The following is a 25,118-nucleotide window of genomic DNA, read 5'->3' as shown; positions in this document are numbered from 1 at the left end:
GCAGGAGAGAGGAATCCTCCAGATAGAAGAGTGAGCCTGGGTGTGGACTACAGAGTGGGTAAGGCCCGCAGAGAGTGCCTTCTCCAACCACCATCCTCTTAGAGACTCTGCAGGTGTGGGAGATCCCTGCTCCTTTGGGCTCTCTTTTTGTTGAGCCTGGACTATTGGGGCCATGGCCCAAACTGAAGGGACCTATTGGTAGGAAGTAGCTCAGAGAAGTGAATTTAGACTTCCTATAGGGAGAGCCTTGCTGATATTGCTTCCCACAGTCACTCTTTGAAGTGCATTCTTCCAACTATTATCCTCAAGGCTAAGCTGATTCAAACAGTAAAGAAGGTGGCATGAAGTCTGGTGGTGAAGGTGGCTCCATGCTCTTTCTTCTCCCCAGTGTATGCTGAAATGAAAATTTGCCTTGTCTCCTGCAATTTCCATCTCTTCCTGTCTAAAGGATTCTCTTTATTACTTATATGTAAACTAAGGTAAACGCACATTCCTTTGTTTAGGATAGATCTCTTTAACAACTCTTGACTCAGGACTGTGGGCATTTGAACACATGCTAACAACATCATACGGGGGAATTCATAACTTTATATATAATGTTGCTACATATATTTCACCATGATATTATTGATGAGAAAGTGATACCTCTGTGACAGTCTGTATCTGCATGTTGACTCTTTTTATAAGACTATGATAAGTTTTGTACAATGTATGCCTTGTGATATATCATTTGAAAACTTATAATCTGCTGACCATTATTGTCCTGGTAAAATATGTGTAGCAGCATTGTATGTAAAGTTACAAAATTCTATTATATGACTTTACTGAGACATGTTCCAAGTTTAGAAAAGCAGGCCCGAACCAGTTCCTTAGAGGCAAAAGGCAAACTCACACCTCAGCCAGGTGCCATCAAAATAATGGAGCATGAGCTTTTGTGGGTGAATACCCATTTGTCGGATGCATGTCACATGCATCTGATGAAGTGGGTATTCACCCACGAAAGCTCATGCTCCAATACGTCTGTTAGTCTATAAGGTGCCACAGGACTCTTTGCCGCTTTTACATGGCTTTTAACACGGCTACCCTTCTGATAATCAAAATAATGGACTATCATCTGGTTAAGTGGCCATTCTTTAGCAGGAAAAAGAGTGTGAGTGAGACATTTACAAGGTGGTGGTGGAACAGTAGGATGTTCTAGTGCAAACAAATTTTCAGTCTTCTGAACTTCGTCTGGAGATGTTTTTAAAGAGAAAAAATAACTATAAGTAATGAGAACAGAAGATACAAATCATCTCTCCCTTCATTGCTAGTCATGATATCAACACACAAAGAACAAAAGAAAGAGCTTTGGACTGAGGAGAGATCCTGGCTGAGAGATTCAGCCAATAAAGAGTGCAAAAGCATATGAGGAGAGAGATTGCTTTGAATTCACTTCCCTGTTAAGTTAAATATTAGTTACAGTTTTACTTTTTATTTTTTTAACCAATTCTGACTTTTATGCCCTACTACTTGTAAGCACTTAAAATCATTCTTTCTGTAGTTAATAAACTTGTTTTTATTGTTTTGTCTAAACCAGTGTGTTTGGATTGAAGTGTTTGGAAACCTCCATTTGAGCTAACAGGATTTGTGCATATAAATTTCTATTAATAAAATGATGGACTTTCTATAAGCTTTCATTGTACAGAAGGAAAGCGCTTGGCAGTACAAGACACATTTTTGGGGACAAGTCTAGGATTGGGAATTTGCTGGTGTCACTCTGCAATATAATTCAGGAGTGGTGGGCGAGAGCACTCATAAAACTCAGCTGGGAGTAATTTACGTGCTAGCGGTTGTGTGTGAGCAGGCCAGGAGTGGTCGCTCTCATAGCAAAGCAGGGTAAAAGGCACCCAGGTTGGAGAACTGAGGGGACACTGCTGTTCAATGGTCCAGATTCTACCCCGCGTAATGTCCCTCACAAAGCAGATTTTGTACAGTGATTATTACCATAGTGTGTGGGGTGTGAATACGGGGTGCTTTTGGTCACAAAGATTTAAAAACAAAGTCCTGTGTGTGCCACACTAACACAAACAGGAAACTGTCAGATAGGCGTATCATGTAAGAGGATGTTGCACAGAAAAATAGTACTAAACATTTTAATCCAAGGGCAAGTTTTCTAAATTACTAAATGATGGTTGTCTTAGGTTTATATGGGGCATTTTAAGAATTAATCATGTGTCATATTTAATCTGCAAAACTCAGTGTGACTCTAGATGCTATTCAGAGCTTCCAGGATAACTGGAATAGCATGAGAGATAAACAGAAGTATGTTACAAAGATGGGTTGCCTTTGAATATGAAGTAACCAGATGTATAGGCTGCTTATTGAGTTGTTTCAAATGAAATCTTAAAAGACTCTGATCTCTTTTTCTATGGTGAATTAAAGGATAGTGATGGTATAAAATATTTTATTCTTACAAAATAGAGTACAGTACTATACATACTAATTGGGGAGTGTTGTCCAATGTACCCATACAAAACACATCCATATAATACTGTATAAAACAGCTTCTTTGAAAGGAGCGGTATGTTGGTGCAATCTACAGTATACTTTATTTTGGGTTCTGCTGTTGAAATATTGGATCTTCCTCAAAGGAGCATGCCGCTGGTAGTATTTAAGTATCCTGGAGCCAAATGGTTCAGAAAAAAATGGACTTGCATTTTCAAAACTCCTTGTTTCTGTAGCTGAATATCATGCTGGGCTGAAATGAAATCATAACTTATGCTCAACTCTACAAATGATACATCAAAGTGGTTCTTCTAGCTATTGTATAAATACCCCAGGTTCCTTAAGGGATGAGGAGATAGCAAAGATGAAAGTCCAGCATTTGGGCTACAGGAGGCATACTACATTCCTGATTGCTATTAGCCTTCCGTTTTCTCATCTTTCCCCATCACTTTCCAGGCACAGGGATGCCATCAGGTAGCCCTCTAGACAATAGCAACAACCACTGATTGGAGGGTGAGCTCCACATCCATGGCTTTCCAACAACAGCTTTGTTTGTTCTAGCCTTGAAGCAAAGAATGCCTGCCTAGTAATGCAAAGCGATCCTTCTCTCTGCCGCCAGAACAGTCCCCCAACAACAACTGAGGTTTCTCATTCACATCTTGGTCTGCAAATGTTATTCTGTATATTTGTTTTATTTCCTTAAAGGATGAACTCACTGATTTGATCAATGAACCAGAGCAGAACAATTACGAGATATAGTTGTGCCCCAGAATCAGTTGGCTTCCAGGTCCTGTGGATCCTCCCCTTAGGCTTCCTGGATCCCAACAGGATCACTCCAGGTAAATTTGTGCTACTATGCACTGTGTTTATTTTAAAAATAAAGCACTGGATTCCTCAGATGTTTCCCTGTTAGTTTAAGTAGTTTTATATGCATTTCCTTCTTATCCTTTAAAGACAACGAGGAGAGCAATAGTACTAGTCATAGCATAGGTAGTACCTCTAAGTTTGCCCACATAGCATCTTAATCCTGACCTGCAATACCCAGCTATGACAATTTCCAGTTTCACCTGTGCACTGATTGCCAATCATACAGAGGCTTTTTACTGGTGACAAAATACCAATAGGAACTCAAATGATACATCTGATGGTATCTCACTTGTGATCCAAATGAAGACTTGAATCTAGCATGAAAAGCCACCCTAAGCAAGCTAATGAATGATTCAATGTTTTTCCATGGCTCCAGATCATCACTCTATTTCTGCAGCATGGGATGCAGTTTCAAAATGTTGCATTTCAAATGGGTTCACAAAAGCTGTTGCTCATTAATGTGCTTTGTTTGCTTTGTTCCCCTCACAATGTTTTCAAAATCCAGCCATTTTCAGTTTCCTATTGTTCTGCTATTGCAGTCATAAAAAATGTGCTAGAGAAGCTAAAAGGTCTGAAGCAGATTCATGTTCTCTTTGAAGAAATATATATGGGCTCTTTAAGCACTAACCACCTATGAATAAATCATTTCCAGTAACAAAATGTAAAAAAATTACTTTTGATATACAGTGTCACCTGTTCCAATATAACCCTGATTTAATCTTTTATATAGATACTGCTATGGTAATAGTCTACACTCAGTCCTATATTAGATATGCGGACAGAGAAAATAATGTAGGCCGTGCTGTTTCCATTGTCTCCATCCAACCACACAGAACACGTGCAAGGAGAAACTTTTCTGTTACTGCATGTCAAAAATGTGGAATGCAAAGAAAAAACTGGTACTGAAGACAAAGCATATTTCAAATATATTTAATTGAAAATATTACAAATATTACAATATCAGTTCATTTCCAATTGATAAGAACTGTTGAGTAATGGCTGAGGCCAGTTTGGGTTTGTCTATATTGCTATTAAACACCTGCAGCTGCCCCATGTCAGCTAACTTGGGCTTGCGGGGGTTGGGCTACAGGACTGTAAAATTGTGATATAGATGTCTGGCTTGGGCTGGAGCCCGGGCTCTGGGATGCTTTTCTCCCAATCATTTCAACCCAAGCATTACGAAAGAATGCAGGGTTCCAATGTAACTCCACTCTGTTCAGCTCTTCCCACAGCACTTTCTTTTTTAATTCTTTCTGGGAGAGCTTGGGAATCCTATGCCTGCTGTTCACACTATTGCATGTGCATCTCTGGTTTTCCTTGCTGTATACATTGAAAAAGGCAAGAGAGATGGGCTTCTTTCATCTTTATACAGTAGCCACAAAAAAAAAATGAAGAGAAATGCTTAATTATTTCAAATATATTGTTTTTCCAATTGACCTTAAAAATTGAACTATTTTCTTCCTATAAAAATAATCTGTATTTGGGCATTGTTGTAATACACTGGCTATTTCCTGCAGTTCTCCAATGAGTAAACTGCTACAAATGCTGTTGTCAGGCCATTCACATTTTCTCAGTATGCAGCAGGTTTTACATACACAGAATGTTTAATTAATTTACTGATTAACGTTTTTTATTATTATTATGCTACTGCCATTTGGCAGCTGTTTTGACAAAACTGCCTTCCTCATTACAGACTTTCTACTTGTGAAAGGAAGTCAACCATAGCAAATGGACTTATTGAATTATCCAGCTCACCAATTATATAGTATAAAATTATTCATCCTGATATAATTTGATCAGAAAAAATCATTTATCTTTAGTAACTGTGTTAAATTAGATATTATTCTGCTGCATAGGTGCAATTTTGCAAGTGTCTGTAGTTAGAGAACTTTTTTTAATTTACTTGAACACTGAGTTATCGCCTATTTTGTGATTTCACTTTGTTATCAAAAAGGTTAGTTTCTGACTAATCACTCCACTGAGCCCAATTCATGCAAAGCTTGAAAAGCAACATTTAGATGTTTCAGAGCAAAATGCCAGATTGGTATGTTTTATTGGTAATACAGTTTTGAAAAGAGCTAAATCCAAATATATTTCAATCTGTTTATAAATTAATTAATTCAACATCAATCTTATTATATCTTAATAGAATGAATATAATTTAGTTATGTGCTTCGCAAATAATTTGGCATTGTTGCTGCAATGCTTTAATTAACATGGAGTTGGCACTTTAGAATTAAAAGTCCTATTTTGTTCATACTGACAAATACACAATTTATCTTAATTCTCAGTGTATTTATATCTAATTATTTATCACGTATAACCTTTCTTTAACAACAACAATAAAAAAGACAATGTTTGATGTGTTTTAAGACAAATGTTACAAGGTCCCAGAAAACCAAGTGAACCTAAAACTGTGTGTTAGCTAAAATGAATATTCTAATAGCACAAAAAATGAATACTTTAAATATCACAATGATTCTGAAAACATTATTAATATATATATCTTACCATTCAGGTCTTTTTTTCAATCTACGGCATGCTGAAAATAATGTGGACTAATAAAGTTTGAGCTATTAGGGAAAATTACCCTATTTCACGTCAACCTACTTTAGAAGGATATGCAGGGTTCAGGTAAGTGGGCAATAACATCTCTGGCACGTGAACCTCAGTCCTGTTCAACATTCCATCTGGGCAATACAACTATTGCCTAGGAAGAATACACTTGTGTCACAGCAAGAGTCTCACAGTGCTTTCCAAACACTTAATTAAGCCTCACAACATACCAGGAAGGTAAGGAAGAACCATGACCCATCCCCATTCTACAATTGGATAACTGAAAGCAGAGGTTAAGTGGCAATTCCTGACTAAGCACACCCTTCACATTTTTAAGCACATCTCTATTGGATCCTGTTCTTGAATTCTGTAGTTTTGCAGACCTTGACTATCTTTTCAGTCAGTGCCGTGTAGGGTATCTACAGGTCTCCCTATCTTCTTTTACATACTCCCTTCCCCACCCCACTTCCAACAAAAACACTATAAAATACATTGCAGCAATTGTTTCCCAGACTGAAAAGGAAGGAGTATCCCCAGAAAAGAGTAAACATATCGGCCAGTGCCAAAACATTCAAAAAATTGGTGCATATTACTAGGTGCCTTAGTCAGAGGTGAAAGTAAGCCGGTATGGTCCGGTATAGTGTACCGTCAAAAGCCAGTATGCTGTGCCGGACTGGACTGGCTTCTCCAGCAGCGCTTTAAAGGGCCCCGGGCTCCCCGCAGTGGCTGGAGCCTCTGGCCCTTTAAATCGCTGCCGGAGCCCCGAGGCTCCTGCAGCCGGGCTCAGGCGGGGATTCAAAGGGCCCGATACTCCAGCCCCTGTGGGGAGCCCCGGGCCCTTTAAAGCGCTGCCCGAGCCCTGCTGCCGGAGCTCTAGCGGGGCTTTAAAGGGCCCGGGACTCCCTGCAGTGGCAGGAGCACCGGGACCTTTACATCCCTGCCTAAGCCCTGCCACCCCGGGGTAGTGGCAGCAGGGCTCCCGCGGTGATTTAAAGGGCCTGGAGCTCCGCGGTGGCTGGAGCCCTGGACCCTTTAATTCGCCCCAGGGCTCCAAGCCGTCTCTGCAGCTGGTAGCTCTGGGGTGATTTAAAGGCTCTGGGGCTCCCAGCCACAGCCAGGGCCTTTACATTTTGAAAGGCCCACCTCTTCCAGTTGAGGCCACATCCCCGCTCAGGACTCCAGCATGCCAGTAAATCCTTTAAGTTACTTTCACCCCTGGCCTGAGTCTACCATTAATCATTGAAATATGTGTCCTGATTCCCAAAAGTGCTAAGATCTCAGTAGCTACTATTGATACCAGTATTGTTGGGCCCTCAGCACTTTTGAAAATCAGGCCACTTATTTAGGCACTTAACTCTGGGATGAGGAATCTATCGTTTGGGCCCCATCTTTTAAACTCTTGGCCTTAGTTTGTAGAGCATCACCATGAGCCAAATCCTCAGGTCCTTGCTCAGTTTTTTACCCTGGCTAACTTTATGAGAGTTAGCCTCAGTAGAGGGCCTCAGGATTTGCCCCAGTCAGTACTATTTCTGCAAAGATTATATTTTTCTTCTGTTTGTTTGAATTTCTACAGTGTCTTCCCCTTTCTTCCACACTAAACTCAAGATCTACTTTCACTTTTTAATCTCTCTTACACTGCCTCCTGACCGGACAAAACATAACCGCTTGCTCCCTGGCCATACCCTTTCCCTCTTCTTTTGTTGCCAGGGCCAGGGAGGCCATCCAGAGTACAGCTGGCATTCCAGGGCTTTACTGTCTGCTAGGATTTGGGTAGTAGTGAAATGGGTTTGTTGCCTAGTAGCTGCCAGATGTCTAAGGTGCAGTCTAGGGGCCAAAAGTATTTATCAACCACCGTAATGTTGTTGATGTTCTGAGCTGTTAATCCTAGATATTAAGAAATCATGAAACCAGCCCCTGCCCCAATCACTAGATTGCTTAGAAATTATGATATTTTTTTTAAAATGATAAATCTGAGTTCTTTTTCACGTCTTCTGGCTTTTTAGTTTTTAGGGTGCCCTTGTTTCATATTGTTAATAATTTATTTGCAACTATTACTTAAAGAAAGGGAAAAAAAGAGAACTGATATTTCTCATGCGGTATCATGATTCCAGCAGCTGGAGCTTTAAGAAAAACATTAGAAACCATGAGACGTGAGTTTTAACAGTGCTGTGGTGAACTTAGCAATGTCTCCATAAAGGTTGGGTGGGGGAAGAGTGTGTGGATATGGGGCATGGGGACGTGTAGTAATGATGGAGCCGAGTCAGTCAGTCTGTTCCCGTGGAGCGCCCCCAACGGGGCTGTCCACGTCTATTTATTATAAGTGGTTACATAAATCATGCTATTATACGCATGTACAAAAAACCAAAAACAACGTCCTCCCTCTCCTGGGTGGTGCTGTTGCATTGTGTGTGTAAACACACAACACCTTACCTTTTAATCTATATGCTATATGCCTGCCTCCTGGGGGTGGTGGGGGTCAGCCGAACTAAATCAGGCGGCTGCTGGGGCACACCTCCAGCGCTAGGAAGTGTAACGCTAGGGATGCTCTGCTGAATTCTGTGTTTAGCAAAGAGGCAAACACTGACCTGTGTGAGAACATTTTTACTGTATCATCACTTAAGACTGCTAGTCACGTGAAAAAGGACAACTGCCAAAAGTTTCCTCCTCTTGTCCTTACCCTGCTTGAGAACCACACATATAATCACTGGTCTTGATCTTCCTCCCTCTCTCTCACAGGTTTTACGTCATTGTAGCTCTGTTTGACTTCAGTAGTTAGTCCAGATTAGTACGGATGGCTATGCGAGGAGAATCAGGCCCACTGTTTTTAAATTACACAACCATGTATGATTGTTTGAAGAGTCTTTGATCACTTCTCAAAGCCTGGCTGTTTATAACATCCAATACAGTATATGCCTTTAAGTGGTAATCTTGTCTTTAACCTGCTAGAGCAACAGTTCTAGGTCAGTTTACCAAAACCCACTACATAGTACCCAGCCCCACAACAAGTTTATGTGGTAAATGAAACAACATCTCAACTCGTTTCTATTTACCAGGTTAAAAGAAGTGTGTGCTTGTTGGTTTTGTGTTTGTTTATGAACGGACTCTCATCTTTTTGCAGCTAGAAATACATTTCTTTTAAAAGTAATTCAGAGAAGACTCTGAGGGCTGCTAGTATGAATCAGTGTAAAAACATTGAAAAGTTTTTCTCAGAACTAATTTGGCATCTCTAGCTGGACATGGATTGTGAAACTTTAAAATAGTGAAGCTTTAAAGGTGTACTTTTCCCCCCTCTGATGCTTCAAGTTGAGTTTCAGTCAAAAGACGTTTGAAAGGCAATTGAGAATCTAAAGTAGCTTAAAAATGACCATTCTTGCTCTAACCTACTAGTTAGAGGAGGGGATTAAATGTCTTTCATAGTCTAAAATTGTGCATTTTAATGAGTCACTTAAAATTTCAAATCCCAGATGAAAGGGATCAATCTGTACAACCTGTGAATTTGCTCAACATTATGGCTATTAATTTAGGATGAGGTTCGGACTATCCCTTATACGGGTGTAAAGTAAGAAGGACGGGATTGAGAAACTTCCCCTTCTCCTCCCCAAACCCTAGCCTAGCATACACAGTGTCTTGGCAGAATTGCAGTCCCTGTATCTAGGGAAGTTCAGGAATTGTTCCCTAATTACTCACCTCAGAGGTGCCTGATGCCCCCACATAGGACGTGGAGTGTCGGTGGAACTATGTCTTAGCCCTTCACCCCTGGTGGCCTGTAGAATTCTGTGCCTCTGTGACATAGAAGTTTGCATGCTTCACTGTACAATGAAGTGTGAATGGATCTATACATGTGCTTAACATCTCTCACATGAATAGTACCATGGATATTAATAGGACTCAAGCTTTTGCATGATTGGGGTATAATTTTATATAATGTCTTTTTTTATACAAACTGTATCCCAAATACTTTCTAGAATTGATGATATACTTACTATAGAAGATCTGAAGAGAAGAAAGAGGAATTAAAAGGCACCAAAAAGGGTCAAAATAAAAGCTTGCCAATGAGATTTGACGACAGACTTACCCCTGGATGTCTCTGTTGTTCCACATAAATGCACCTTATATCTTTCTTTAAAAGGTGGAAATGGTGCTATGGTTTTCTGTAATTTGCTATATTGCAAGTAAAATGGCAGTCTCTCCGCCTGCCTAGAAGCTTTCACCCTTCCAGTGCTACTCTTAGTTAGTCTAACAGCCTGCCATTAGAGCTGTGTGAAAAGTCTTTCATCTGTAAGATAACTTACACAATCTATAACTTTTGGGAGGAAATATTCATTTTCCTCCAGGCCAGGTTTCTGTCTGCTGTGAAGCACAGAAGGAAGAGTATTTTCACCACAGTAAATGGAAGCCTTCAGACTGACAGCAAAATTTCATAAAGGTAGGGCTAATCCAAAGCAGCCCAGTATACACTTACATCCTTCTTCTCTGAGGTGTTACACAGCTCAATTGTGACAGTAAAAGTGATAGCCAGGAAAACATACATAGCCGCACACACACATAAAGCTGTATTACAGTACTGTATATGTATTGGGGTGTACAATACATGTGTATATTAGCACTAACACCGATTCTTTTTTCATGTTTTTAGCAATGTTTTGAGGGCCCAAACACTTTCTCTCAAACTGGTTTGCGGTCTGGTTTGAAATCTTACACAGAAGGATGAGGGCAGCTATCTATGCAGTTTTGGACTGCAGTGGGAAGACAGTAGCACAGAAAAAATCACAAACATTTCTTGTGCAGAGACAGATGCATAGACTAGATGAATAAGGGATGGAACCAGTCCAGAATATTTACATTCTGGTTCCATCTCTGTAAAAGACAGATCTCTAGTAGACCCTGGACCACCAAGATCTTTTATCCTGTGAGCCAGCCAGGGCCTAAGGCTCAGCAAGGGTCGTCCGATGCCGGCAACAATGACCATATTTCCCAATGAGTAGGCACAGGTGGTGGTTCAGATGGTTTGATCTTTTGCATTTTTAGAGATGCTCTTATTCACCCTGGAGTAGTGGTATATACGGTTCCTCAGCAGGGGATGTGCAGCAAGAAACCAATTTCAAGCAACTGATATTACAGGTGGTTCATGTGCCCACAGGGATGGAGGCAACTGACTTGAGCATGTTGTTGGCTCAGTGCTTAATTTGTGCCAGGGCTGAGCCCTGGCACCTCTAGGCTTGGCAGTTCATAGCTCTGACACCTCTGGACTTGCTGCGTCAGTTATGAATGTAAAAAAATTACTTGAGCCCCAGCACCTCTTGTTACAAATTAAGCACTGTGTCTGCTGTACTGTCAGTAGTGAGCCTTTTCTTGGACTGTTCTGTTGCTATTGTACCACAGAGAAAGCACAGTGTAAGAGGTATGTCAACTTAAATCAGGATTTGGGGCAACAGGATCACGGGAAGCAATTCTGAGGCTGACAGCACAATGTCTCTAGTTGTAGTCATTCTGGTATGGCAGCAACTAAGTCACCTTGTTTCTCACCAAGGTCCTACAGCATAGCCCAAGCATTACTGATTCTTATTATTTATACACTATCACTACCATAAGAACATAACATAAGAATATGGAAAGAAACATTTTATAAACCATGTAAATCTTAGCATTGACATATCTGAACTTAAGACTGAAATACAGTAAACCAGCCCTAACATAGCCAAATGACATAGAAATCAATTGATGGGGAATCTCAAAAATTCCAAATTGGAATGCTTATCTCAACTATATGAACCTATCAAAGATGCCCTCTGGTGGCGGTGTGTTGGGCACTTAGCCTCTGGTCTGCTACTTCCCTTTCCCATCTTCCTTGAATAGGGATGGAGAGCCAAGCAGAGACATTGCTTAGCACTGGATTGTCTGTGGCAGACTGATAAGTGGCCCTGCTCTTCCTGTTGCAGCAGAGAAGCAAAGCTGCTCACCATTGCTGCCTGCAACAGATTCTTCCTGACTGATTCTGAGTGAGGAAACAAAGTGCCTCTCCTTCCTATGAAAAAATGATTTATAATTTTCATTCTGAGTATTCTATCTTACCATTAAAATTGTAGATGGATGTGCCTAGCATAGACCTGGATTTTCACCAAGCTGGAAAAAACACTACAATATTTTAAATTAAAATGCCAAACAACTCATGCAATTTGATGTAACAATTGAACATAAAAGGAAGAGACTGGGAAAGGTGGCAGTGTCACTTGTGAAAATCACTTGCTGAATAATTCCATGCATTTTCCCTACAATTTCCTTTTGCACGCATTTAGCTTAGTTCATTCTGTGGGAACTGCCTACTAGTGCTTTGAGACAATAATGGCCCTGAAAAATGAACTGTGGAGCATCAAGAAACAGGTACACTTTAGGTTTGTGACCCCTACAAGACTCCAAAAGGAAGAGACTTGCAGAAGGGGAGACTTAAGAGTGTGCTCTGTGATACTAACAGGAGGACAGCTGGCTGTTGTGACTTCCCATATATAATGATGGATTCAATTTTCAGGGTCTTCTAACGAATAATATTTGAGTCATTGAGGATGGATAGATGAAGATGTCTTGCTAGAAGGAAGTAATTGTTTAAAAAAAAATAAGTAGCCTGGTGTGATGGGGTGTGCTTCCCCACACTGGCCCTTCAACAGCTGAAGTAGGCCCAATCAGCTAATTAGGCTGAAAACAAGGGAGTTTTAGGCTTGAGGCAGCTAATTAGTGAGAAGCTCACCTGTGAGGGACATACAGGGCTTCTACAAAAGACAGAAAATTGGAAGGCAGATGGGGGATTGCAAAGAAGGAGTTTGTAGTCACTGTCTGAGACAAAGGAGGAGTGCTTGGGGACTGCAAAGATGTGTATGCTGTAGTTTCTCCCTGGGAGGAGGGAGTGGTGAAACTGGCAGACCCAGAGAAGGAAGGGAGAGCCAGAAGGTTAGGAAAGGGCTCAGAGAAATGCAGCAAAGTACAGGGTAGAACAGACCATGACTGCTGACTAGAGGGTTTCTGAGCTGAAACCCAGAGTAGAGGGTGGCCTGGATGCTGCACCCAGCCACAGGAGAAGTGGTGCTGGTGGGGAATTGTCTGAGCCTGTTTGGGAAAAGAAACTTTCACCTCTTTCTCCGACCCAGGAGGAAAACCACAATAGTGACCTGGCTGTGTTATGAAAAGGACCCTGTAGCTCCTGGAAGCAAGAAAGGGGCTGCAGAAGAAAAACGGACAGGAAGGCAGCACCATCCAGAGGTGAGTAGAGCACCCTGTCTCAGCTGGGTGTAGGAATAACATACAGAAAATATCGTAGTGCTTTTCTATTAGATGATATCCAGCAAAACCTTCATCTGGCATACTCTGCGCAGTTTTGGATGCCACACATTTAAGAAAGATATAGCTGTAGAGATTGGAAAAAATCCAGAGTAGGGCATTGAGGCTGAAAAAAGCTGTGGTAGATTTACATGAGAATTTGCAAGCACCAGAATGATTTATCCGGGAAATAAGTTAGAGTATTTGAGTGAGGACTCCACTTCCTAAGGAGGAGTAGAGGAAAAAGGAATAGAGAGGAGACCTTGGCCTAAGGATTCTTACCCCAGGCAGAGAGATGAGGAGGGACTCTGCCACAGAGACCCTGATTGGGTCTGGGCGACACAACAAGTTAAGAGGTGTGGTGAGCCCCATTCCCTGGTGGAGTAAGAACTGTGGGATGAAGAGCAAGATATCATTCTGCAAGCAAGATGAGAGGTGTATGGGGAGAAGAGATGGGGAACCCTGTTCCCCCAAATAGGGGGAAATGAATGTGTATAGTGGGAAAGGAGGAGCCCCTTTCTCTTAAGGATGAGGAGCAGTGGGGATGGGATAGAGAAATAAGCAACCCCTGGCAAAGGTCCTCAAGCACTAACCAAAGGAGAAGACTGTGGGAGAGTGCAAGGGGACAGCTGTGCTTGTGATGCTTCTAGCCCCATCTGAAACAATCAGAAATAATGTCTCTTGTGATTAATTTTTTTTCTACACTAGAACCAAAGCCAACAAGACTAGTTCAGTTACAGGGCCTCCAGTCTGAACTCCCTCAAAATATAGATAGGGCAGAGAGGGCTCAGAGGGTGTGTCTTGTCCAAAATAGGTCAGACTAGATGATCATAATGGTCCCTTCTGACCTTAAAGTCTATGAGTCTATATTTTCAGGTAAGTTTAAGGGGAAAAAACAACATCAAAGTACTGCATTGAATGGTTAGCCAGCCTGAGGAATTTACCGCTATAGGCGGACAGTGTCAAATACTGTAAATGGAGTTTAGAAACAGCTTGTTATGCATGCTAGCCTAAAGCAAGTCTTTTTGGCTTCTGAAGCTGGAGGAATTTCTCTTATATACAATATTGCATAACATGCCTTACCAGGATGGAGCAGAGGAAATGCCTCCCCTAAGCCATATAATATTGGCTGATGCTGGAGGCAGGTTACTGGATTCGATGGTCCAGTTGTCTGATCCAGTATGACAATCCTGTGTTCAGAAAAGCTTTTACCAGGAGGGACATCTGTAATTTTATTTCATACACTGCTTTAGGAGATTAAAAGCTTGGAGGTAAAATTAGAGGTTAAGACTGATGCTATTGCTCTTTGCATAAGTATGTTGGAAGAAAAGACTCAAGATCTTGAAGGCAAGATGAAAACAGCAACTTCAAATGTTCAGGATATTCAGAATGACACAGATTTAAGACTCTTTTAAGAGGTTTTACAAAAGATATTGCTTTTATTACAGGAAGAAAATTGAAGCATTTGAAGTGCATTTTGAGAGTGTTGGGTTTTGTGGAAAGGGCTGAAAGAGAATATCCCTTTGAAAATTATTCCCCTCTTTGGAAAACCATGTTGGAGAATACTTGGTTTCCAAACAAAAATCTTTCTAATTCCTATCAAATTAGGGATTCTACAAATGTTTTAGGTACAGGTTTTGCTATATTAATGCTACATTCATGGATTAATGTTCTCTCTTAAGGCCTGACCCAAAGCCCATTGAAATCATCATGATGAATTCTTTGGGTCTTGGGACTGTCCCTAAGGTGCTGCATGGGAAGAAAGACCCTGATTTAAAAAGGGGAGGATCTCAAAAGTGTCATTTAATTGTTCTGTGCTTAGTGTTTTTCTAGACACTCGCCAGGCCTAAAAATGCAAACTAGTTTCTCTTGACACATTCTTATGGCCTCCTTCCCTTCTGTGGATCTGACATCTTCTTCCCGCCCTGCCCCCCACCCCCACCCCCCGGATGTCCTGGGACATGAGTTTGAGGCAGGTGAAGGATGAAAGGTAATACGTGTCATAATCGTTTCTACAAAGGGGTCCAGTCAAATATCGTTGTACAGGCCCCTATTTAGTTGAACCTGACTTAACAAAACTCATTAAACTTCATTTCTTCTCACTGGTAAATTTGCTGCTTAATATGTTCTGGTATCTGCTTTCCAAACGTGTATAATTCCTCACTCCTCCCCTTTTCCCATCTTTGTGTATGACCTGCCTACCTGCAGGAAAACTGAAATAATTCTGTTCTGGAGGAAGTGTATCCTAGGGATGTTTTCCGAGTGAATAAAATAAATTGTAGAAAAATAAAATAACTGCTTCCTCTGTGAAGTTTTCACTAGAGGACAATTTCCTTTCATTGTTGCCCTAGGAGACAGTCTCTAGTTGTTCTTAATGATCTGTTTGAATCTTTATGCACGACTCCTATTGACCAAAGATTTTGTTCAAAAAAATCTCTGGAGTTCAGAACATTAAAAAGGCTCAAAATGGAAACCTCTAATGGTAACCAGTGTCAGCTGTCACTTGTTGGCAGTGTCAGATTTGCTAGTTAGCTACTCTTTGAAAGGAGAGAGTATAGGAGAAGTTGCTATGCTGGTCAATCTTTTCAAGCGAATCTACCTCAACTGAACCTTAGCAATAATGTCGATCATATGCGATTGTGCTGCTTCATGAGGTATTGTCTTGTTATAAATAGTAATGTGATCAACTTTTAACACTTATTTGAAAAGGTCTATGACAGTTTCTATAGGCATTTTTGGACTATAAAATGTAATAGTATGTGTTTATATTTAGATATAACTTTATAGGATGGTTTAAAGCAGTGGTTTAGCCACTGGGGGGGCTGCGAGCACGTTTCAGGTAGTCCGCCAAGCAGGGCTGGTATTAGCCCTGCTAGATCCCAGGGCAGAAAGCTGAAGCCCCAACCTGGGGCTCCAAGTCCTGCCACCCAGGGCTGAAACCAAAGCCTGAGTAACTTAGCTTTGCAGGGCCCCCTGTGGCATGTGGCACCAGGCACTTGCCCTGCTTGCTGTCCCCTAATGGTGGCCTTGGCTTTTATATGCAGAAAAACAGAGTTTTTATAGCATATTGGTGGTGGGGTTCAGAAAGAGAGGTTGGGAGCCCCTGATTTAAAGAATCTATGAGAAGGGATTCATACTCAATTAAATTTTGTAGGTTTTTAGAGTAATTTCTATAGAGCCCTATTGGTTTTATCCTTATTAAATTATATGTGCTTAAAGTTAGGCACATGCTTGAGTACCTTGCTTAATTAGAGCCATAGAGGAGATTATATGTCTGGGAGGGGAAATGGGGGTGTAACTCCCCCTTTAAATCTTAATTTCTAAAAGCAACAGTGAGGAAATTAAGATTAACTTTAATGGGTCTCAAAACCCCTGACTTCTTCAGTAGGAATATAATCCAATTCTCTTAATTAAAAAAGTACAAATTTACTACTTCATGCAGAATTTTGTTGTGTATTTATTACATCCTGAAACATTAGTGAGCAAAATCCAGATGTTTGTATGTAGAAGTTACTTCTCCACATCCATAAGTGAAAAATGAATACAGCCATTAAATTACTCAAAATATTAAGCCTAGTTCTTGGGTTTTAGAAAGAAAATATACAGATTGCCCCTCTGAACTGCACTTTCATAGCATTCAGTGTGCAGAAGGAGATGAGAGGAAAGGATGCTGAACCAGATTAGGGGAGGAGAAAGCAAAGATTCCCACTGTAAGGCATATGAGTGATGTTGCCCATTATTGAGTGGCCCACACAGAGGAGTCTTTCATGAGCTTGAGTGCTAGCAGCCTGGGCTTTTCCAGCTGAAGACTTCAGGGTTCAAGTCCCAGCTCCCCATGTCTATGTTTTATATAGTAATTGTATCTACTGCATTCATTATACTGCCAGGACAATGTAGTCCTTATAGAGTTGCTTTTACAAATAAATACAGATTGTATTGAATCCAGATAATCTAGCATATCATAACCACAGTAATACCATGGGTCTTATGCGATTAGAATTTGCAGGAAACAAATATTTCCCCAAGCAGCCTGGTAACAGAAATGCTCATTTGTTAATTAACTCTTGCTCAGACTTTTATCTTATGCCAGTAAACGTTTCACTGTGCATATTCCAATGCAATATAGTGTATACTAGTAAATAGATGGTAATGTCATGTAAGGTTTGCTGACTTGTGGAGCTGTTAGTAAATGTATTTACAATAGCGTAAGTAATCAGAAACATGCTAAAACCAGGCACCACAGTATTTCACCTTTTATGGTAGACATCACCTTTAGGTGATTGATAAACTACAAGAAAACTTCAGATGGCCTAAAACAATTGTTTCTACTCCAGACACATGTAGTGTCAAAGTTGAGAGTTATCATTCACCTTGATTATGCTGACATTACATGGATCGCTTGTTCTAAATCTTCAGGGGGAAAACAAATTAAAAGAATATGACCAGAGGCAAAAGATGGTGTTTTTGATACCAAAGTTCAGCTTTCTTAACAATGTCCTACTAAACAGACAGTATTTTACACCTTTTTTTTGTATTAAAGACCATTCATTCTCCTGGATTTTGTACTTTGGACAAGGTGTCTGTCTGAACTTTGGAGCTGTAAAATAAATGTCTGGTAGCCTTGAGCAAGCCATAAATGCTGTTGTGCAGGGAGCAAATACTATTAATGTCTTCCCATAGGAAGCAGTGACAATTACTTACTAAACAGAGGTAATACTTTTATTTATGACAGCCCAAATTTTCTAACATGACTAGTCATTTTGGGTGCTCAAATGGACACGTGGTAAAGGAACCTGATTTTTAAGAGGGTGGATCCTCATATATTTCTGAAAATCAGGCAGTCTCAAAGCGGGCACCCAACATCACCAATCACTTTAAAAATAAGTGTTTGATGGAAGTGGTATTTACACAGTAAGCTGTATCAATCATGAACTTGATGCATTCAGCCCAATGCCTCTTGCAGCTGCTCTGGTGCTGTGATTGCACCATTTCCCTCCACAGTGGCACAATCTGGTCCTGAGTCCACCTTTCTGTCTAGAAACATATTCCTTTTGGCATCTCTGCAACAATTAGCATGGCATTGAGAGTGAGGATCAGCTCCCTGGAGGTAAAAACTTTGTTAATGCTAATTTAGAATTTAATGACTGTACAAAACATTGTTTGATTTAGATGATAGCTAGAAATACAAGGTACTTAACGTGCATGTATCTTACTGCCTTTTACCCATGTTCTGTGGCACATCAATGGCACAATCTTGGACACCTTCCTCAGAGAGGTGGTTAGGAGGAAACTTTCCCTGAGAACAGGTAATCTTATAACTGCCCTGTGCAGTGTTTCTTACATTTCCTCTGAAAAACATAGGACAGGCCATTGTTGGTGACAAGATACTGGAGTAGATAGACCACTGGTCAGATCTACTATGAGACCTGTGTCATAACACTTTTAATGACTTTTGCCTATGTAAAAAGTTTATGGTCAGACCATAAATATGGAAGTCTTTATTCAGAAGAGGAGTTTGTTTAAACAAACATGCTGTAGTAAAAGATCGGCATTAAATACACAATTGGATTTCAGAACTGATCACAGCAAAGTAGTCTCCAGAAGCAAAAATAAAGCTGACAAAGTTAGAGAATGGAAGGGTGGAAGCAAGAACTGCATGAAGGCTATCAACATCTCCTGTGTATCAAACCTCACAGACCAGGCAATATAATGCTGTCTGATGCAGATTATTATGGAAATCTATTTTAATGTGTTTGTTGATTTGTAAAATGGCTCATTTAATTTTAATCTGTACTACATTAAGCACATTCAGAATAATATTTCAGTCTACTAATTGCTAGGGGCCTGATTCTGTATGGTGTTCATGAGGTGCTGAGTGCCCTCAACTCTCATTGAATTTCATGTGAACTGATGGCACTTGGCACTCCTCCAGTAGGTGCTCAGCATCTCAAAGGATCACATCCTAAAACTGTGACAAACTGGTGAAAATGTTTATGGATTTTTGTCTTTATATATAAATACATGTATAGCTTCCTAGGACCAAATCCTTTTTCCTGCAACTAGACTGCTCAAAATAGTGGGTCAGTAAGTAAGCCGAGCAGGATTTGGGCGTGGGTTGGGGGTGTGTGAATGCACAGCATTACAGACACTTCTTAGTCAGATCATGCTGCACAGCATTACAGAAAAATTGAAGACAATACATTTTTTTTTCATGAAAGATGGTTTTGTTCAAGTTTCCAAAATGGACTCGTTTTTCTTAAAGTTCTCTTCTCTCCCATTCCCCCCCAGAATATCTATATGAACACATTTTTCACTTAGTGTTTTTTCCCAACTTGGCAATAAATATTTTTATAAGCTTTCAATTTTGAAAAAATCTCACCATGTGCCCAAGTTGCATAATCAAGTGTCAGTGGAGATACTAGTGGATAGGTGACTTTGGTAATTCATCGTATTGCATAATCAAGTTGCATAATCAAGTGTGTCAGTGGAAAAAGGGGGTGTCAGAAAGGAAGCCCCCAAACCAAACATAGTAAACTAAATATGAACCTTTTTGTGGAAAACAGAATATTGAAAAAATCAATTTTTTTTTCAAAAATGGTCCTGAAAAATGGTCCAATTTCATCTCTCGTGTTCTGCCATGGTGCACTCTTCCAATCCTGGAGAGCTCTAGGCAGACAGTGTTTATATTGGGGAACTGAGGCCAACTTATACAAAAGGGGAAACTGCTGTGTAGTTGTGGCTAAACTTCTTGCACCACGTTTTGGCCCACCACACTTATTTTCCTACTCTCTGCTCTCCTTTACCATTGGCTGTGTATAGCATATAAGGGTAGCAAAAAAATTGGGGGGGGGGTCAGGGAGAGAAGTAATTGGAGATGGTGTCTGATGCTATTAGCTACTTGCATTCCCAATCACTCAGTCATAGAAAATGGAGGCACTTTAGAAATCCCCATGACATCTTAGTGCTACATATTCCCTTTATGTCCTTTGCACAGATCTAGTAGGTCTCCTTTGTTGGCATCAAGACAAATTTTATACATGTTTATCTCTGGTCCTTTCCATAAGTAAAAGTGGAAGGATGGTCTAGTGGATTGTAAACCCTTTGGAGCAGGAACTACAGTCTTGTTCTGTTTGTACAGTGCCTAGACCAATGAGCTCCTGGTTGCTATATGATCTAAGTAAAGGATGGAGAAGGAAAAAACAAACACCACACTAGTGGATAGGTGGCTTTGGTAATTCATAGTATTGCCTAGCTATCATGGATACTTTTAGAGCAATCTCTTCCCGAATATTCAGATACCGTGGGCCAGATTTTTCTAGTGCTCAGCACCCACAATTGGGATCAGATTTTCAAAACTACTGAGTACCAGCAGTTCCCATTGTGACTCAAATATGGGAGCGGAGATCTTTTGATCTGGTTCCATTTGCAGTGAATCATAAGAGTGAATCACTTTCCACCCCCATCCCCTTTTTTTGCACACAGACCAATTTCTGGGCTACGTACCATGATAACTATGCATAGGTAGCTCACTCCATTTTGTGCATCTTTCCTCCCCTGTAATATTGTATATGAAATGAGACAATCAGGCCCTCTGAGGGGGGGTATATTTGTTTTGCCATTCTGCTCTATATTAACACTTTAGTTATTGTAGAAGGCTCTTCATGTTTATCTCCCATCATTGTGGTTCATTTTAGCCCATATAATTTCCCCCCCCACCATATAAATGCTGAATCAAAATAATCCAAGTGTGTGGTTTAAAATTCTCAAGGATTCTCTCCTTGGATAAAAAGAAGCAGGCACAGGGAAACAAAGGAAACTGATTCTGCAAGGTGCTCAGCACCAGGGAGCTAAGGGTGCTGAGGACTTTTCAGGAAGCAGTCAATCAAGTCCAGAGGGAGAGGTTTTAATGAGGGATTTTTATTCCGTATTTCCATTTAGTAGTTGACTTAAAAAAAACCCAAAAAACTCAATGCTGCACCAGTTGTATCTGAATATGAAATAATTCACAACTTGATTTGGCCAATACAACCTTTTCCCCTTTCAAGTCTGCAGCATGCACAAAATGCCAGAATGAGGTGAAATATTAATTTTGAAAGACACATCATTTGACAATAAACCCTGAGAAAACATCTGACTAATGGCTAAATAAGTTGTCTAGTTAAGTGAGTTGTCATTTGACAGCATACAGTTTAATGAACATTTCTATCATGTCCAAAGTTCATGATGAAGGGTAGAATATTGATCATCTATAATACACTGCAATCACCTCTTCCAAGATGTTCACTGGTTTAGGTCTTCCATAGAATATATACCTTTCTGGTGGCAAATATAGTAGTTCTATTCTTGCCTTTGTTCTTGCACCTAAATAAGTATATCTCTGATACCTGCTAGGAATGAAGCTTTGGGACTGACAGACTTCCCTATAAAGGAGCCGTTACATGAAGAACTTCTTCGGTAATAAGTGTCAGTTTTGAAAGGAGAGCTGTCTTCTTGGTTCATAGCCAATACAAACACAATACCATTCTGTCTAGGTTTTGAGCTACTATCTGTTCCCATTATGTCTCTCCTCAACAAAGTCTTCTTTAAGAATATGACTGGATTTTGTTCAAATTAAGTCATTGGAAAAACTGCCAGCTAACTTCAAGGGGACCAGGATTGGTCCCTTCTCCATTGCTCAAGATAAGCAACTGCTATTTCTTGTTTAGGAACATTCTGCAATTATAAATCATTCATTTACTGCTATAAAAATTGATTGCCCATTTCCTTGCATATGAAGACACTTCTTAGTCCCATCATTGTGCTATGCAATCACAGCAACAGCAGAAAATGCAGATATATTAACTTTTCAGTTTATTAAAGGGAATTAAATTTATCTGAAAAAGCACTGGATTTGATAGCTGTGAGTATTGAATCTCTCCTGTCCACAAAACAGGTAAAGCAGCACCACTTCAGGTTTTACTCATGCTGCTCCACATATATACCTCTGACCAGAACTAGAGGGAGTACTTCTAGGAATAAGAGGTTAGCTCAGTATCTTTTTCCATCTACTCCATGGCTTCTCTTCTGTGTCTGCCAACAAGAATTCCATTTGGTTCCATTTTGATTATGTTGTGACATGAACCCTTGTCCACTATAAATAGGACTGAGGCCAATCAATTCATTGCACATTGCTCAGAGAGGGTGCTGGAGCCTGAAGCCCTGAGTTAGGAAGGGTTTGAGCCTGGAAGTGTTTAGTTTGTGAGGACATAATAAATTAGACCCCCAAGAGTAGAATGTTGCATTAAAATTCCTGTCTGTGGGTGAGTTGACTGGAGAACCAAGATGGGAATTGAGGCAGTGAGAGTGCAGCGCCACACAATGCAGTGGCGTGCTGCAGGCCTGCAGCCTGTAATACTGTATCTAAATATTTGAATAAAATTGTATATATTATTGCTTATTTAACTACTAATAGATAGTGTCTTTTGCAGCCCTTGTGGCATCTAAAGGGAATGCTAATGCTCCTGTATGTGAAGGCTATGAAACCTCTTAAAAGTCACAATCAATTGCCGCATCTTCTAAGCTTAGGTGCAAGAAACTCCATAATGGACAATTATGGAATAAACCATAGTGAAAGGTGTTTTTTCCTCAAACCCAGGCAACTATTTGTGAGCAATTGCCATGTAATTATTATTCCTTAAATTAATAATTCTGTTTTCAGAGCATGGTGTGGATAGTGTCACAAATGCTGGGACCACATATTGAACAATGAGGATAAAAAGAAATATTGAATAACTGCCCATTCAGTGAGCACCATCCATCCTGTGCACTGAATGAGGCAGAGGTCATATGTGGGGGAGGGGGGAGTATGTGTTTATGTAATTAAAGGTTGTATCAACATATATGGTTAATGAAAAATAATTAAAATAGGCAGCATGTCAGATCCCATACTCTTGTTGGTCGGTCTGTCTGTCTGTCTTTATTTCAGACACCTTTCTGGGACCTCAATTAAGTGGAATCATTGAGGGAGGGGAAGAGTCCAGATGCTTCAAAGGAAGGTATAAGTAATCTCATAATAGAATAACTCAGGACTTGTATTGGTAGTAACCCTTGTTTATGCATGATACTGTTTTCTGATCTTCTGTGCATTTCTATATAAATGTGTGATTAAGTGAATGTTCACTTGTGCTAATCTGAGCTCATTTTTTTATTATTATAAAAAGAAGCAGAACTGAAAGTTTTCTTCAGTGCAACCATGTTTTTCTCTGGTAGAAAAGATGGATGTTCCTCTTTGATTTTTGTCAGTTCAGATACCTGCTGTTGTGACCTGTCTGCCTATGGACAGATGGAAGGTGTTATCTAATTCCCATATTTGATTTGTGCATGTTAAATCTACATCCCTCAGTACTCTAACCACATGAGAATCTGGCCTGTTGTGTCCACACTCAACTGCTCACAGTGTTTTCAGAAGCATTGCTACTGTTGCAAGTGTGCTAGCTCTAAGATCTTACCAATCTTTTAGTCCTCACCAGTTCTCTTTGACGTGTGTAGATACTTGTGCAGACTGGCAGCAATGATGGTGTAGCTGGTCAAGTTCCCAGCACAAAGCTCCTGCCTAATTTTCAGTGACAGCTCAGAACACTGGCTCTGTTACCTGTCAACCCTCCACCCATTGAGTTTAGAAACTGTGTTCTTTTTAGCTTAGGGAGGGATCAATTTATCTGAAAATACCTTGTTACCAAGTTTATACGAAGTTCAGCAAACTCCTTTGGCAGATACAACTTCCTGCAATATCCTTGAAAAACATTTAAACTCAATTCCATAAGGATCTGGAAAAGAATGGACATTTGTGAAATGGATTTCCTGGAGAATACCTAAGGGTTGGTGAATGCAAACTCCTCACTTTGGTGGTTATACAAAAACCCAGCTTTTTGAAGCTACCCTGAGGAGTAGGCTTTTGTCTGCTGATCGCCTGTTACATTAGGCCAAGAACGAAGGTCCCAGCTATATAAAGGAAATGGCTGGCTCATGTTTGTTCGTGATCTGAGACAGTTATGAACTTTTGAGCATGGAGAAAACCCAGTTGTGAGTTTTTGAAGGACTGACACCTACCAGAGCCCAAGGTTTGAGTTGGAGTGACCTATTATAAGCTTTTTAGCATGTGTGTAGATTTTCTATGGTTTTTAATGTTTTTCTCTGTAACGATGCAGGTCTTTAATCAAGAGAGGCGATGGCTGAGGAGCAAGAAGCCCAGCATGAGTGCCCTTTGAGGACTATAGTAACCCTTGCCCTAGCAGGACAAAAGGGATTCAGCTGGCCTTTCAGACAGGGAGAGAAGTTGATTCCCTTCGGTGTGACATAGCATGTGGTTGATAAATTCCTTTTATTGTGGTGGTAATTTATGGTTTAATATTTTTCTAAGGAAGCATTTGATGTTACTTCATATTTATGTTCCTGCCAAATGTCTGGGTTTTCCACATAATGTTTAAAAATTCAAGGTTATCACCATTGGATTGGTTTGCTTCTGCTTCTCCTCACAGTAGGCACAGTCTAGCCAAGGCCAGGGTTACTGCAGGATGACAGAGGGAATACATGTGCAATTATCATGAACTGATATATCCTTTTCTAGGTCTCAAATAGATGGAGGTTTGGAAAATTGCTTTCTGGTAGCTTCCAAGGACTGAAAGTCTGCAGGGAAATAGAGGAGATTGATGTGCATCTTCCAGGGAAAACACCACAGGAACAAGCCAACTATTACATGTGTTTTTGATGCACAGAAATCTACGAAGTACATAACTATACCATCTACCATAGAGAACAAGCTCAGCTTTAAGGAAAGTTCAGGGCATGGTGAATAAAAATGCAGGGTTTTTATGTTACTGGAAATGGTTAAAAGAGAAATTTTGGAAGTTGTTTACATCACTGTC

At 40.3% G+C, this 25,118-nt stretch overlaps 2 long non-coding RNA genes across 7 annotated transcripts; one reads left to right on the top strand and one right to left on the bottom strand.

The window, feature by feature from the left end:
- Nucleotides 1-25,118, top strand: LOC120396849. 2 transcript variants are annotated; one of them, XR_005593448.1, is made up of 6 exons: nt 1-58; nt 3,190-3,323; nt 5,870-5,985; nt 13,047-13,158; nt 23,180-23,249; nt 24,821-25,118. It is a non-coding gene; the product is annotated as an uncharacterized LOC120396849 (long non-coding RNA). The 2 variants fall into 2 exon arrangements; XR_005593449.1 differs by lacking the exon at nt 23,180-23,249.
- LOC120396847 lies at nt 2,564-9,672 on the bottom strand. 5 transcript variants are annotated; one of them, XR_005593444.1, is made up of 4 exons: nt 9,595-9,672; nt 8,585-8,846; nt 5,863-6,061; nt 2,564-2,737 (listed from the first exon to the last, which is right to left on the bottom strand). It is a non-coding gene; the product is annotated as an uncharacterized LOC120396847 (long non-coding RNA). The 5 variants fall into 5 exon arrangements; XR_005593443.1 differs by lacking the exon at nt 2,564-2,737 and adding an exon at nt 4,427-4,671; XR_005593445.1 differs by lacking the exon at nt 2,564-2,737 and adding an exon at nt 4,427-4,713 and having other exon boundaries at nt 5,962-6,061.

Source organism: Mauremys reevesii, linkage group 2 (assembly GCF_016161935.1).
Source record: "Mauremys reevesii isolate NIE-2019 linkage group 2, ASM1616193v1, whole genome shotgun sequence".
NCBI classification, from domain to species: Eukaryota; Metazoa; Chordata; order Testudines; family Geoemydidae; genus Mauremys; species Mauremys reevesii.
The sequence above is the reverse complement of the archived record's forward strand: the minus strand, read 5'-3'. Positions and strand labels throughout refer to the sequence as shown.